Source organism: Pelophylax lessonae (assembly GCF_965119305.1).
Source record: "Pelophylax lessonae genome assembly, chromosome: 4".
Lineage (NCBI taxonomy): Eukaryota > Metazoa > Chordata > Amphibia > Anura > Ranidae > Pelophylax > Pelophylax lessonae.
In genome coordinates this window covers 314449589-314464804 of record NC_138771.1, presented here as the reverse complement: position 1 = coordinate 314464804, position 15216 = coordinate 314449589, and the positions used below count along the sequence as shown (strand labels likewise).

At 49.3% G+C, this 15216-nt stretch overlaps 1 protein-coding gene across 2 annotated transcripts in view; it reads right to left on the bottom strand.

Annotated features, from left to right (window-relative positions):
• Positions 1 to 15216, bottom strand: part of ZNF346 (zinc finger protein 346) — an 82698-nt gene that overhangs the window by 15902 nt on the left and 51580 nt on the right. The window lies entirely within an intron of this gene.

Genomic DNA, 15216 nt, shown 5'->3' with positions numbered 1-15216 from the left:
AATGGCGCAATTTGAAGCGCAATTTTGTGGTGCCAAAGCGGTTTCAAGTCCGTTACCCCTTTGCGTCTCCTACGGATTCGCGCTGGACTGTGGCTCCTAAAGTGGATCACACTGTATCTAGATTGAACAGGGCCACTCTGTTACCCACAGAGGGTTCCCCGGTTTCCCGGGACCCTACGTATAGGAGGCTGGAATCCCTTGCCCGCCATTCCTATATGGTGGCGGGTTCCAGGCTGAAACCTATTTTCGCCTCCGTCATGGTGGCTCAGGCTGTGGCAGATTTGGCTAAGGTGCTCAAACGCACCCTCGTGACTGATTCTGCCCCCCCACTACCTTGGAGATGGTGGACAGATTTACCAAGGGGTCATGTATCTGTGTGATGCGGCCTTGGATGAGGCTCGCCTATCGGGGGTCGCGGTACTTAACCGTCTTTTGATTAGGTTAAAAAGCTGGTCGGCTGACCAGACTTCCAGGAAGACAGTGTCTGACATCCCTTATGCGGGGAATCGTCTTTTTGGGGATTCCCTGGATGAATTGGTTAAAGGTGTCACTGGGGGCAAGAGCACTCTGCTACCCCAGAATCCTAAGGGTAAGTTCTTTCGCTGTAAGCGGGCCCTTCCTTTAAACCAAATCAGGGGTCCTTTCGTGCCTTCAAGGCACAGGACAAGGGGAAACCCTTCAAGGGCCAGGGTGGCCAGAGAAAGCCCTGGGCAGGCAAGCCAAAGGCTGCCCAGGCTGGTGCGGCGGCTAAGTCCGCCACTGCCTGAAGGGGCGCCCTCACTCGTTTCAGGGGTGGGTTGGACGTTTGCGCGGTTTCCTCCAACCTTGGCTGCTCCGTATTCCAGACAGGTGGGTTCAGGAAATCATTTGATCGGGCTACAAGATCGAATTCCTTTCGCGGCCGGCGAACAAATTCTTTCCTTCAAATCTTCATTTGACCCCAGATCGGTTGCTCGATCTTCATCGAGCGGTGCAGGATCTCTTGTCGTCCCGTTGCCTCATAGGGACAGATTTCGGGAGGTTTTATTCAAATCTGTTCACTGTGCCCAGAAAGGAGGGCAAGGGGCGTCCGATTCTGGACTTGAAAGCTCTGAACCGCTTTGTGCGCGTTCAAAAGTTCCGCATGGAATCCCTCCGTTCGGTGGTGGCCTCCTTGAGTCTGGGAGATTTCCTGGCCTCCATCGTCCTAAAGGATGCATATTTGCACATACCCATATTCTAAGGTCATCAGAGGTACCTCCGATTCGCTATCGCGGAGGAACACTATCAGTTTGTGGCATTACCTTTCGGTCTCGCTTCGGCTCCCAGGGTGTTTACCAAAGTGCTGGCTCCTGTTCTGGGCCTGTTACGGGCACAGGGCATTGCGGTCTTGGGATATCTGGACGATCTCCTGTTAAGATCGAGTGCCAGTCAGAGCCTGCTGCGCGATTTGTCCACTACGGTTCAGACGCTCCAGGAGTTCGGATGGACCATCAACGTTCAGAAGTTGACTTTGTCTCCTTCGGTTCGTCTCCCGTATCTGGGGATGGTCATGGACTCCGCCCAAGCGAAGGTGTTTCTGCCGGAGGACAAGCTCCGGACCCTGCAGGACGAGGTGAAGTCCCTCACAGGGACAACGAGTCCTCGTCGCTCAGGACCTGTATGCGGTCCCTGGGGTTGATGGTGTCGGCCTTCGAGGCCATACCGTTTGCACAGTTTCACACGAGGTCTCTCCAGGCGGAGATACTGGCCAGATGGGACATGCTCCCCCAGTCCTTGGACCGGAGGGTGTCTCTGAGTCGCCAAACCAGACTGGATCTTCTGTGGTGGCTCCAGTCTCTGGCCGTAGCGTAGGGGAAATCCTTCCGGCCGTTGCTGTGGACTGTGATTACTACGGATGCTAGCCTGCCGGGCTGGCGTTCTGGGCAACCTGTCAGCCCAGGGCACTTGGTCGGTGGAGGATTCCTGCCTACCGATAAACATCTTGGAATTGTGAGCGATCAGGCTGTGCCTGCTCCAATGGTCGGATCATCTTAAGGGCTGCCCTGTACGGGTGCAGACGAACAACGCCACTGCGGTGGCTAACATCAATCACCAAGGGGGCACCAGGAGTGCCCAGGCGGCCCAGGAAGTGACCAGTATTCTGTCTTGGGCCGAGACTCACGTCCCGCCGATTTCGGCAGTTCACATTCCGGGTGTGGAGAACTGGCAAGCCAATTATCTGAGCCGCCAGACCCTGGACCAGGGGGAATAGTCCCTGCACCCGGAGGTGTTTCAGATGCTGTGCGCGAAATGGGGATCCCCGGATGTGGATCTGTTCGCGCCCCGGCTAAACAACAAGGTGGGAAGGTTCGTGGCAAGAACGCGCAATCCGCTGGCAGACGCCTCGGATGCGCTGGTGGTGCCTTGGCACCGGTACCGTCTGATGTATGCCTTTCCCCCGATTCAGTTGTTGTCCAGGTTCCTGCGCAGATTAGTCTCGGAACCAAAGTTGGTGATTCTGGTGGCCCCGGACTGGCCACGCCGGTCCTGGTACGCGGACATCATTCAACTGGCCGTCGAGCCTCCATGGCAGCTACCGTTACGAGACGATCTACTGTCGCAGGGACCGATCTTCCATCCTGCTTTAGTCGCTGGCTTTAATGGCATGGCTGTTGAAAGCCAGGTCCTGAGAGACAGGGGTCTCTAATTGGAGGTCATTCCTACTTTGCTAAAGGCTAGGAAAGCCTCGTCCAGTAAGATCTATTACCGTACTTGGAAGGCTTATTCTGCCTGGTGTGAATCCAGAGGCTTCCCTCCTCGTGCCTACTCGGTGGCGAGGGTGTTGGCCTTCCTACAAACTGGTGTGGATCAGCGCCTGGCGTGGACCATGATTAAGGGCCAGCTGTCTGCTCTGGCCGTCCTTTTTCAGCACCCCTTGGCGTCTAACTCTTATTTTTTTTTTTTTTATTTATTCAAGGTGTGCGTCACTTGGCCCCTCCTCGGAGGGCGCCTCTACCTCCTTGGGACTTGAACTTAGTTCTGTCCGTTTTGCAACGTCCTCCCTTTAAAAACATCAGGGAAATTTCTTTGCCTCTGCTGTCAAAAAAGGTTGCTTTTCTAGTGGCGAGCACGCAGAGTGTCGGAATTGGCGGCTTTGTCTTGCCGCTCCCCTTACCTGGTGGTTCATAGGGATAAAGTGGTCTTGCGACCCAACCGAGTCCTTCCTTCCAAAGGTGGTTTCCGATTTTCACCTCAATGAGGACATTGTTTTGCCTTCGCTTTGTGCGAATCCAAAACATCCTAAGGAATTTGCCTTACATTCCTTGGATGTTGTCAGGGTGATCAGGGTTTACCTGTCGGCCACTGAATCCTTTCGTAAGTCAGATTCTCTTTTTGTTCTTCCTGAGGGACCTCGGAAGGGTATGGCTGCGTCTGCGGCAACCATTTCATAATGGATCAGACAGACGATTGTACAGGCCTATTCGATTAAGGAACGGGCACCGCCCTTCCCTGTCAAGGCGCACTCTACCAGAGCGGTGAGTGCGTCCTGGGCCTTCCGGCATCAGGCTTCGGTGGCCCAGGTGTGCAAGGCTGCGACTTGGTCGTCAGTGCACACCTTTTCAAAGTTCTACAAACTTGATGTTCTGGCATCGGCAGATGCCTCCTTTGGCCGCAAAGTTCTGTGTGCGGCAGTGCCTTAAGGGGACCCTGGTTTTGCAGGTCCCTGGCTGTTGGGGTCGTTTTCCCCTTGTTTATTTGCTTTCCTGGGTGGTTGCTCCAGTTGAGCTTTTCTGTTGCCCAGGAGGACACCTTTCTGTTCACGTAAGGTTCCTTTCTCTGAGGTGGGTGCTGCGTTGCCTTTGTGACGGTTACGTTTTCCCACCCCTCATGTCTACACTGTTTTGGGACATCCCATTGGTGTAGACTGAATGAGTGGGCAGCGACTGTCAGAGGACGTAGAGAAAACTGAATTTTTGTAAAATCTTACCGTAAAATTCCTTTCTCGGAGTCCTCCGACAGTCGCCCTCCCCGCCCCTCTATTTGGGGTTCTTTGGACTTTAACTGCTTGCTACCAAACTGAGTTGGGATGGCTGATAGCAGGGGGGTATTGGACCAGTGGGACAGCCCCCATAGGTGTGTATGTAAATTACTTTGTTTTTAACAAGTCTTATGCCTAGAGGTCAATACCCATTGGTGAAGACTGAATGAGTGGGCGGTGACTGTCAGAGGACTCAGAGAAAGGAATTTTACGGTAAGAGCTCAATTTTGGTCTCATCTGACCCCAACAATTTCTCCCAATCCTTCTCTGAATCATTACGTTGTTCATTGGCATGACTGTACCTGTGCCCTCTTGAGGAAGGGACTCGCAGTGTTTGGAGAAAGAAAATGCTGGCTATGACCCTAAGAATATCATCCCTACAGTCAAGCACGGAGATAGAAATATTATGCTTTTGGGCTGTTTCTTTGCTAAAGGTACAGACCGACTAAGCCGCATTGAGGGGCCAATGGACCGGGCCATGTATTGTAAAATCTTGGATGAGAACATTCTTTCCTCAGCCAGAACACCGAAGATGGGTCATGGATGGGTCCTTTCAGCAAGACAATGACCCAAAACTTACTGCCAATGCAACAAAAGAGGCTCAAGTAAAAGTACATTAAGTTCCTGGAGTGGTCTAGCCAAAAATGGGGGGTCGTCTTATACGCCGAGTATAATATCTCCAAGGTAACCTAAGTATAAGTATTACCGGTAGATGAAAATTAGGGGGGGTCGTCTTATACGCCCAGTCGTCTTATATGCCGGAAAATACGGTGTATACACACACACACACACACACACACACATATATACAGTCAGGTCCATAAATATTGGGACATCGAAAATTCTAATCTTTTTGGCTCTATGCACCACCACAATGGATTTGAAATGAAACAAAATGTGCTTTAACTGCAGACTTCAGACTTTCAGCTTTAATTTGAGGGTATTTACATCCAAATCAGGTGAACGGTGTAGGAATTACAACAGTTTGTGTATGTGCCTCCCACTTTTTAAGGGACCAAAAGTAATGGGACAGAATAACAATCATAAATCAAACTTTTTAATACTTGGTTGAAAATCCTTTGCAGTCAATTACAGCCTGAAGTCTGGAACGCATAGACATCACCAGACGCTGGGTTTCATCCCTGGTGATGCTTTGCCAGGCCTCTACTGCAACTGTCTTCAGTTCCTGCTTGTTCTTGGGGAATTTCCCCTTCAGTTTTGTCTTCAGCAAATGAAATGCATGCTTAATTGGATTCAGGTCAGGTGACTGACTTGACCATTGCATAACATTCCACTTCTTTCCCTTAAAAAACTTTTTGGTTGCTTTACCAGTATGCTTCGGGTCATTGTCCATCTGCACTGTGAAGCGCCGTCCAATGAGTTCTGAAGCATTTGACTGAATATGAGCAGAAACACTTCAGAATTCATTCTGCTGCATTTGTCAGCAGTCACATCATCAATAAATACAAGAGAACCAGTTCCATTGGCAGCCATACATGCCCACGCCATGACACTATCACCACCATGCTTCACTGATGAGGTAGTAATGCTTTGGATCATGAGCAGTTCCTTTTCTTCTCCATACTCTTCTCTTCCCATCACTCTGGTACAAGTTGATCTTGGTCTCATCTGTCCATAGGATGTTGTTCCAGAACTGTGTAGGCTTTTTTTTAGATGTTGTTTGGCAAACTCTAATCTGGCCTTCCTGTTTTTGAGGCTCACCAATGGTTTACATCTTGTGGAGAACCCTCTGTATTCACTCTGGTGAAGTCTTCTCTTGATTGTTGACTGACACACATACACCTACCTCCTGGAGAGTGTTCTTGATCTGGCCAACCGTTGTGAAGGGTGTTTTCTTTACCAGGGAAAGAATTCTTCGGTCATCCACCACAGTTTTCTGTGGTCTTCCGGTGTTGCTGAGCTCACCGGTGCATTCTTTCTTTTTAAGGATTTGGCCACACCTAATGTTTTTGTTATCTCTCTGATGGGTTGGTTTTGTTTTTTCAGCCTAATGATGGCTTGCTTCAATGATGGCTCTTTGGATCTCATATTGAGAGTTTACAGCAACAGATTCCAAATGCAAATAGCACACTTGAAATGAACTCTGGACCTTGTATCTGCTCCTTGTAAATGGGATAATGAGGGAATAATACACACCTGGCCATGGAACAGCTGAGCAGCCAATTGACGCACTACTTTTGGTCCCTTAAAAAGTGGGAGGCACATATAGAAACTGTTGTAATTCCTACACCTTTTACCTGATTTGGATGTAAATACCCTCAAAATGAAAGTCTGCAGTTAAAGCACATCTTGTTTGTTTCATTTCAAATCCATTGTGGTGGTGTATAGAGCCAAAAAGATTAGAATTGTGTCGATGTCCCAATATTTATGGACCTGACTGCATACACACAAATTATATATATATATAGTACAGACCAAAAGTTTGGACACACCTTCTCGTTCAAAGAGTTTTCTTTATTTTCATGACTATGAAAATTGTGGAGTCACACTTCAAGAGGTAGTCACCTGAAATGGTCTTCCAACAGTCTTGAAGGAGTTCCCAGGGATGCTTAGCGCTTGTTGGCCCTTTTGCCTTCACTCTGCGGTCCAGCTCACCCCAAACCATCTCGATTGGGTTCAGGTCCGGTGACTGTGGAGGCCAGATCATCTGGCGCAGCACCCCATCACTCTCCTTCTTGGTCAAATAGCCCTTACACAGCCTGGAGGTGTGTTTGGGGTCATTGTCCTGTTGAAAAATAAATGATGGTCCAACTAAACGCAAACCGGATGGAATAGCATGCCGCTGCAAGATGCTGTGGTAGCCATGCTGGTTCAGTATGCCTTCAATTTTGAATAGATCCCCAACAGTGTCACCAGCAAAGCACCCCCACACCATCACACTTCCTCCATCATGTTTCACAGTGGGAACCAGGCATGTAGAGTCCATCCGTTCACATTTTCTGCGTCGCACAAAGACACGGTGGTTGGAACCAAAGATCTCAAATTTGGACTCATCAAAGCATAGATTTCCACTGGTCTAATGTCCATTCCTTGTGTCCTTTAGCCCAAACAAGTCTCTTCTGCTTGTTGCCTTTCTTTAGCAGTGGTTTCCTAGCAGATATTCTACCATGAAGGCCTGATTCACACAGTCTCCTCTTAACAGTTGTTCTAGAGATGTGTCTGCTGCTAGAACTCTGTGTGCCATTGACCTTGTCTCTAATCTGAGATGCTGTTAACCTGCGATTTCTGAGGCTGGTGACTCTAATGAACTTATCCTCCGCAGCAGAGGTGACTCTTGGCCCCCTTTCACACTGGGGCGACGCTACTTCCCGGGGCGACCTCACAGGTCGCGGCGCGCTGCTCGCACCGTGACCTCGAAGTGGCCGGCACAGACTTCATAACACTGAAGTCTATGCAGGTCGCTCAGGGTCGCCCCAAAGAAGCTCTGGACCCTTTTTCTAAGTCGGAGCGACTTGTGTCGCTCCTATTAGAACGGGTCCACAGCTTCTCTATGCGAGGCGATCTACGGCGACCTGTCAGGCGACCAGGTCGCCCCAGTGTGAACGGGGGGCTTGGTCTTACTTTCCTGGGGTGGTCCGCATGTGAGCCAGTTTCTTTGTAGCGGTTTTTGTGACTGCACTTGGGGACACTTTCAAAGTTTTCCCAATTTTTCGGACTGACTGACCTTCATTTCTTAAAGTAATGATGGTCACTCGTTTTCCTGTACTTAGCTGCTTTTTTCTTGCCATAATACAAATTCTAACAGTCTATTCAGTAGGACTATCAACTGTGTATCCACCTGACTTCTGTACAACACAACTGATGGCCCCAACCCCATTTATAAGGCAAGAAATCACACGTATTAAACCTGACAGGGCACACCTGTGAAGTGAAAACCATTTCAGGTGACTACCTCTTGAAGTGTGACTCTACAATTTTCATAGTCATGAAAATAAAGAAAACTCTTTGAATGAGAAGGTGTGTCCAAACTTTTGGTCTGTACTGTATATACACACACACACATACATATATATATACACACATACAAATGTTTTGCATTTAATTTCTATTTTATACTGAATGAGTTGTTTTACAAGGTTGACATATACTCTTTTAAAGTGTCACTAAACAGTATCCTTATTCTCCAAAAAAAAAAAAAAAAGCCATACATATCACCACTTAAAGTGGTAGTAACCGTCGGCTTTTTTTTTTTTTTCTTAAACCTACAGCAAAGTTATAATGTGCCAGTATGCATCGCTGCTGTTCACAGCACAGTGCTCTGAAGGAACGGTATGCGTGGGGTTGACGTTATTGGCAGCTTTACAAGTAAATATCTCCTAAAAATAGCTCCAGCTATAGGTAAAAAATATTTACCGTTTTCTACCCATTTGTAACATCCTCTGTGAGCTCCCAAACCTATCCCTCTTTCTCAACCCTGCAGGTTACTTGCAGTCATGCACACTACAAACCTCACAGTGCCTAGTCAATCTTGGGAGTGAGTGAGGGTGAATACATTCCCACCAGGGCTGACCCAAGACATTGTGCTGCCTGTGTCCAACAATGAAATGCTACCACCCCCCCCCCCAAAAAAAAGTCATGCCCACCAAAAGGCCCCCACATCCATTTTTTTTATATCATAATAATTTAAACTAAAATTTAATTTATGAGGAAGATTTACATGCAACTGCACCTTATCTATATGCAAAATTTTTTAGGGGCTGCAATGTGGGGGGGGGGGGGGTAAGGTAATGCTTTGTGAGGGAGGTTAAGGGGCTGCTTTGTGGGGTATAGTGACAAAAAAAAAGGAAGTAATAACCTAAATTCCACCTCCTAATACTCCTCAGTATGCGCTACAGGCGGCAGTATAAGATGGGAAGTGCCACCCGGAACGTGCCGCAAACTGATGACACAAAAAAACTGTTGAAAAAAAAATCTTGGGCTTCAATTTGCTGCCCCTCTCAAAGTGCTGCCTGGGTCCAATGGACCCAGCTTGACCCATGGTAGGGCCGGACGTGATTCCTATATACAGTGGAACCATGCAGAAAGAACATAGCCACACTCTAACGGGAGATTTGGAGGAGGCTGAGAATAATAAAAAAAAAAAAAAGTGTTATACATACTTGAATGGAATTTTTAAACCTGGAGTTTAGAGTCTCTTTAACCTCTTACCTACCGGCCACAGTATATATACGTCATGGTAGAGAAGCGGTTGTAACAGGATCATGGTTGCGGCTACAACCGTGATCCTGGTATTATTTTTAGCCCTCGCGATTCTCTTTCAAGTAAAAGTAATCCGCGCGGCTCAGCAGTCACTGGAATACTTTTACAGGTGGCAGCAGGGTGTCCCCCCCTTCTCGCCGCCTTTACTGTGCTCTCCTGAGCGATCGGAAAGCCCAGTAACAATGTGGCCGGCGGCATTCAGCTCCGATTCCAGCACTTTGTCTACTGCCCGCATAGGCAGATAGGCACACCCCGTTCTGATCAGCTGTATTGGAGCCCAAAAGAGAGATTGGGGGGGGGGGGGTGGTCTAATACAGTGGTCCTCAACTCCGGTCCTCAGGGCCCACTAACAGGCCAGATTTTAAGTATTACCTTGGGGAGATGCAGACTAGAATACTGCAATCACTGAGCAGCAAATTATATCACCTGGGATGGATTTCAGTTATCTTGCAAACCTGGCCTGTTGGTGGGCCCTGAGGACCAGGGTTGAGGACCACTAGTCTAATAGACACCCTATCCCTCCCTAAAGAGTACCTGTCACTACTATTGCGGTCACAAGGGATGTTTACATTCCTTATGACCGCAATAAAAGTGACCAAATGCATTTATTTTTTTAAGAAAGTGTAAAAAATAGAATTTTTGTAAGAACTTAAAGTAAAATTCTTTTCTCCGAGTCCTCTGACAGTCGCAGCCCGTTAAGATGTTCTTCACCATTGGGTAATGGCGTCATCTGCAGGAGCAGGCTAGGTAGTGAAAACTTATCAAAAAAAGCTTTACACAAAGAAACACCTTTAGGGGGATGTCCCTCTAGACATTACCCTTTGCCACACAGTGCTGCTATTCAATTTCATAGCAAGCAGTACAGGATGACAACCAACCCCAAAACAGAGGGGCGGGGGCTGCAACTGTCAAGAGGACTCAGAGAAAATAATTTTACGGTAAGTTTTTAACAAAAATTATATTTTCTCTTACGTCCTCTGACAGTCGCAGCCTGTTCAGATGGTCTTCACCACTGGGATGTCCCAAAGCAGTGCAGGTGAGAGGGGTGGGAAAAGACGCAACCAAAGAGACGGCAACGTGTCAAGGCCAGAGAAAACATGGAGCCAACCGGGCAACAGGAGCCAACCTCAGAACAAAATTCACCCCAAGAAAAACAAACATGTCTCTTCAACAAACCGCAGCACTCAAATCTTTGCGGCCACAGGAAGCATCCGAGAATGCCATCACGTCAAGCTTGTAGAATTTTGTGAAAGTGTGCAGACGACCAGGTCGCAGCTTTGCACACCTGAGCCACAGAAGCCTGATGGAGAAAAATCCAAGAGGCACTCACAGCTCTAGTAGAATGTGCCCTCACAGGGAAAGGAGGCACCTGACCCTTCAGTGAATAGGCCTGAACAATAGTCTGCCTGATCCATTTGGAAATGGTTGCAGCGGACTCAGCTGAACCCTTCCTAGGCCCCTCAGGAAGGACAAAGAGAATCAGACTTCCTAAAAGACTCCATGGCCGACAGGTAAATCCTGATCGCCGGACCACATTCAATGAATGCAAGGCAAATTCCATGGGATGCTTGGGCTTCGCACAAAAGCAAAGGCAACACAATATCCTCGTTGAGGTGGAAATCAGACACCACCTTAGGGAGAAAGGACTGATTTGGTCGCAGGACCACTTTACCCCTATGAACAACCAGATATGGCGAACGGCAAGACAGAGCCGCCATTTCAGACACTCTGCGAGCAGAGGCGATAGCCACCAGAAAAGCTACTTTCTGGGACAACACAGGCAGAGAGATTTCTCTGACGTTCTTAAAGGGAGGCCATTGCAAAACAGACAAGACCAAATTCAGGTCCCACGGAGGCAAAAGAGCCCTCCGCGAGAGAGCCAGATGACGCACCCCTTGAATAAAGGTGTGAATCAGGGAGTTAGTCGCCAAGGGACGCTGGAAGAAAATGGCTAAGGCCGACAACTGACCTTTGATCGTGCCCAACGCCAAATGCTGTTCCACACCTTCCTGCAGGAAGGCCAAAACCCTCGCCACCGAAAAGGAGCAATGATAAAACCCTTGCAACTCACACCATGCAATATACGCCTTCCAGGTATGATGATAAAATCTTCCTGGAAGGTAGCCTTATGAGCTTTCAGCAAGGTAGGAACAACAGCATCAGGGAGATCCCTGTCTCTCAACACCTGGCCTTCAACCGCCAAGCCGTTAAAGCCAGAGACCGTAAAGCAGGATGGAAGATCGGCCCTTGGGACAGCACATCTTCACTCAGTGGTAGCTGCCATCTTGATGAGGTCTGCATACCAAGACCGACGAGGCAAGTCTGGGGCCACTAAATCACATGTACCTGTTCCATCGCCAACCTGTGGAGACAACAGTTGAATCGGGGGAAAGGCATAAATCTGCTGATACTGGTGCCAAGACACCACCAACGCGTTTGTGGCGTCTGCCAGAGGATCTCAAGCTCTGGCCACGAACCTTTCCACCTTTTTGTAGAGACAAGACACGAACAGATCCACGTCCAGAGTCCCCCACCGTTAGCACAGGAGCCAAAACACCTCCGGATGCATGGACCATTTCCCTGATCCAAGGACTGATGACTCAGATAGTCCGCCTGCCAGTTCTCCACTCCCGGATTGTGAACAGCAGAGATAGCTGGAACGTGCGCCTCGGCCCAAGACAGATTCTCGGCCACTTCCTTGGCAGCCCGGGCACTCCTGGTGCCCCCTTGGTGATTGATGTAAGCCACAGCCATGGCATTGTTGGTTTGAACCCGAAACGGGCGACCGTGCAACCGAGTCGCCCAATGGAGCAGGCAAAGTTTTATCGCCCTGAGCTCCAGAACATTTATCGGTAAGGAGGTTTCCTCCGACGACCATGTTCCCTGGGCATAAAGAGTGTCCAGTACTCCACCCCAACCTGTCAGGCTGGCATCCGTGGTGATCACCGTCCACAAAAAGGGCAGAAAGGACTTGCCCTGGTTCAGAGGGGGTGACAGAAACCACCATGAAAGCTCCGTCCTCGTGAGACGGCTCAAACACACCATCCTGTCCAAGGACAGGGGATTCCTGTTCAATTTGGCAAGAATCTCTGCCTGCAGAGTCCTTGTGTGAAACTGGGCAAACTGGATCGCCTCAAAAGCAGAAACCATCAGCCCTAGGGACCTCATACAGGTCTGCAAAGAGAAATCATTGTCCCTGAAGGACCTGATCTCACCCCGGGAAAAGTCTGGAGTTTTTTTTCCGGGAGAAAAACCTTCACTTGAGCGGAGTCCAGGACCATGCCCAGATACTGCAGACGTACTGACGGGGTCAGTGCCGACTTCTGGAAGTTGATGGTCCACCCGAACTCCTGGAGCGCCTGAACCGTGACTGTCAGATCGCCCGACAGAGTGGCGCACAAGCTCGCCCTCAACAAGAGACCGACGACTGCAATCCCTTTCTTGCACAGTACTGTTTACAGAGCCAGCACCGGGGCCAAAACCTTGGTGAAGACCCGAGGAGCCGAAGCTAGACCAAAGGGTAATGCCACAAATTAAAAGCTCTCCTCTGCCACTGCGAAGTGGAGATACAGCTGATGACCTTCGTAAATAGGGATGTGCAGATACGCATCCTTTAAATCGATGAAGGCCAGAAAATCCCCTTGACTTAAAGACGCCACCACTGACCGCATGGATTCCATCAGGAACTTCTGCACCCGCACAAAGCGGTTGCGGTCTAGAATCGGGCGAACCTTGCCCTCCTTCCTGGGCACTGTGAACAGGTTTGAATAAAACCCGCAAAACCTTTCCCACTGTGAAACCGGGACAATAATGCCATGAGCAAGAAGATCTTGCACTGCCCCCTTGAGAGCCGCCAGGCGGTCAGGAGACAGACGGAGATTTGATGGAAAGAACCTGTCTGCGGGGCGAGATCGAAATTTGATCTTGTACCCTGGACGAATCAATTGGTGAACCCATTTGTCCTGAATTAGGGACAACCAGGGCTCCTGAAAGTAACGCAGACGTCCCCCCCCCACCCCACAGATGGGTGAGGGCGTCCCTTCATGCGGAAGAGGACTGGGCCGCAGCACCGGACTGACCGGCTTTGGGCTTCCCAGACCAGGGCTTCTTGTTACCACCAGAGAACTTGAAGGATTTTCCCTTTTCCTGCACCCCTGAGGCACGAAAGGGCCCCCGATGAGCCTTGAAGGAAGGACCCCACTGTGTGCGGGGCGATTTACCCTTTCGCAGATTGGGGCAGGAGGGTACTCTTACTCCCTGTGAGACCCTTGACAATCTCATCCAAGGAGTCCCCAAAAAAGGGATATCAGACACAGCCTTTTTAGAGGCATAGTCTGCCGACCATCTCTTAAGCCACATCATGCAGTGGAGTGCAATCCCCACCATAGACAATCTTGTGACCAGGGGAGCCTTGTCCAGGGCCGCATCACACAGATACACATTGGCCTGGGCCATTTGGTCCGTGAGCTCAATGAGATTCGGTGGAACCGACTCAGCCACCAAGTGGCGCCTAAGCACCTTAATCCATTCTGTAACTGTCTGAGAGACCAGCACGGAAGCGAACACTAGCCTGAGGAGTGAGCCCGCCACCAAAGTACATGTGGCCGCAAAGTGAATCCAAGCGTCTATCCATTGGGTCTTTAAACTCCGGGGAGTCCTCCACGGGAACCACCGTGGATTTATTCAACCTGGAAACAGTGTGGTCCACCTTAGGTGATACCATCCAGCGACTGGAAACAGGGTCCGCAAAGGGGTAACTGTGTTGAAACCGCTTAGGCACCGTCAGCATGTGCTTAATGCGACGCCACTGTTCGTTCATGATATCGTGAAGCTCCTCGGGGCAGGGGATAACCTGACGCCCACTACTGGGCTTTGCGGGACCCAAAGTAAACCCGCTTACCTGACAGGGTGTGCTCATCATCAATGTGCAAAGTCTCTCTAACGGAGCGAACAAGTGCTTCAACCAAATGCTTTCCTGCGCTGCAGAGGACTCCTCCTCCTCCCCGTCTGAGTATGCGGACAGGGATCCCTCAGGGAGGGCAATGTCTGTGGCAACCATGTCAGGCTCTGAATCAGAAGACTGAGAGGGCATTGGCCATTTTTGAAATTACCTTGTGACATCATAAGATCAACTTTGGACGCCAACGTTTCAATGGCTGCAGATAAAGAAGCTAGGGAAGGTGATCCGGACGTCCCGGATGCACAAACGAGCTCTGGGGTGAAATTGTCACCCCGGGACTCCATCTTAGCAGAAGAATAAAAATGGAACACTGGCCCTTTAAAATCGGGGATCCCCCTGACTAGCTAGAGTTTGAGAGAGAAAATAAAAAAACATTTTTCAAAGAAAAAATCAAAACTGAGCCCGGAGTTCTAGCAGGGTATCCTAGGTCCTACTCCTGAGCTAGGCAGAAAGAAACTGATTAGTAAGCTCTAAGTGTCTGAGGGTAATGTCGAGAGGGACAGCCCCTAAGGTGTGTCTAGTTAAAGCTTTTTAATGAAGTTTCGCTACCTAGCCTGCTCCTGCTGAGGGCGCTATTACCCAAAAGTGATGAAACTTGGAAGAGGCTGCGTCTGTCAGAGGATGCAAGAGAAACCATTTATTTATTTATGCCATTAATTGCTTTATCAATTCGTTCAGAAAGACCCACTGACGACTGTGGTAGCAATGCTGCTGAGGATCGCATGAATTACTACTGCAGTATCCCAGAATAATTCTAGACTATCAACCATAGGGATGCTGCAGAGTCAGGGTTATGTTTGAATAGGTAGGAGGACGCTTTCATTTTTACATCGACTGGTTAGAGAGCAGGAGCATGCAAACATACTGGTGGGAAAAGGGGAGGGGGTTCAGGCATTACTCGGGGACCTGAAGAGTGGAGTGGAGATAGTGGAGCAAGAATTTTTTCTGCTGCACTGTAAAAAAGTCACACACAAGCAACAAGCAGCTCTAAAAAGAGCAGGACAGGTTATAGTGGTTCTAAAGGCAGAAGGAAGGA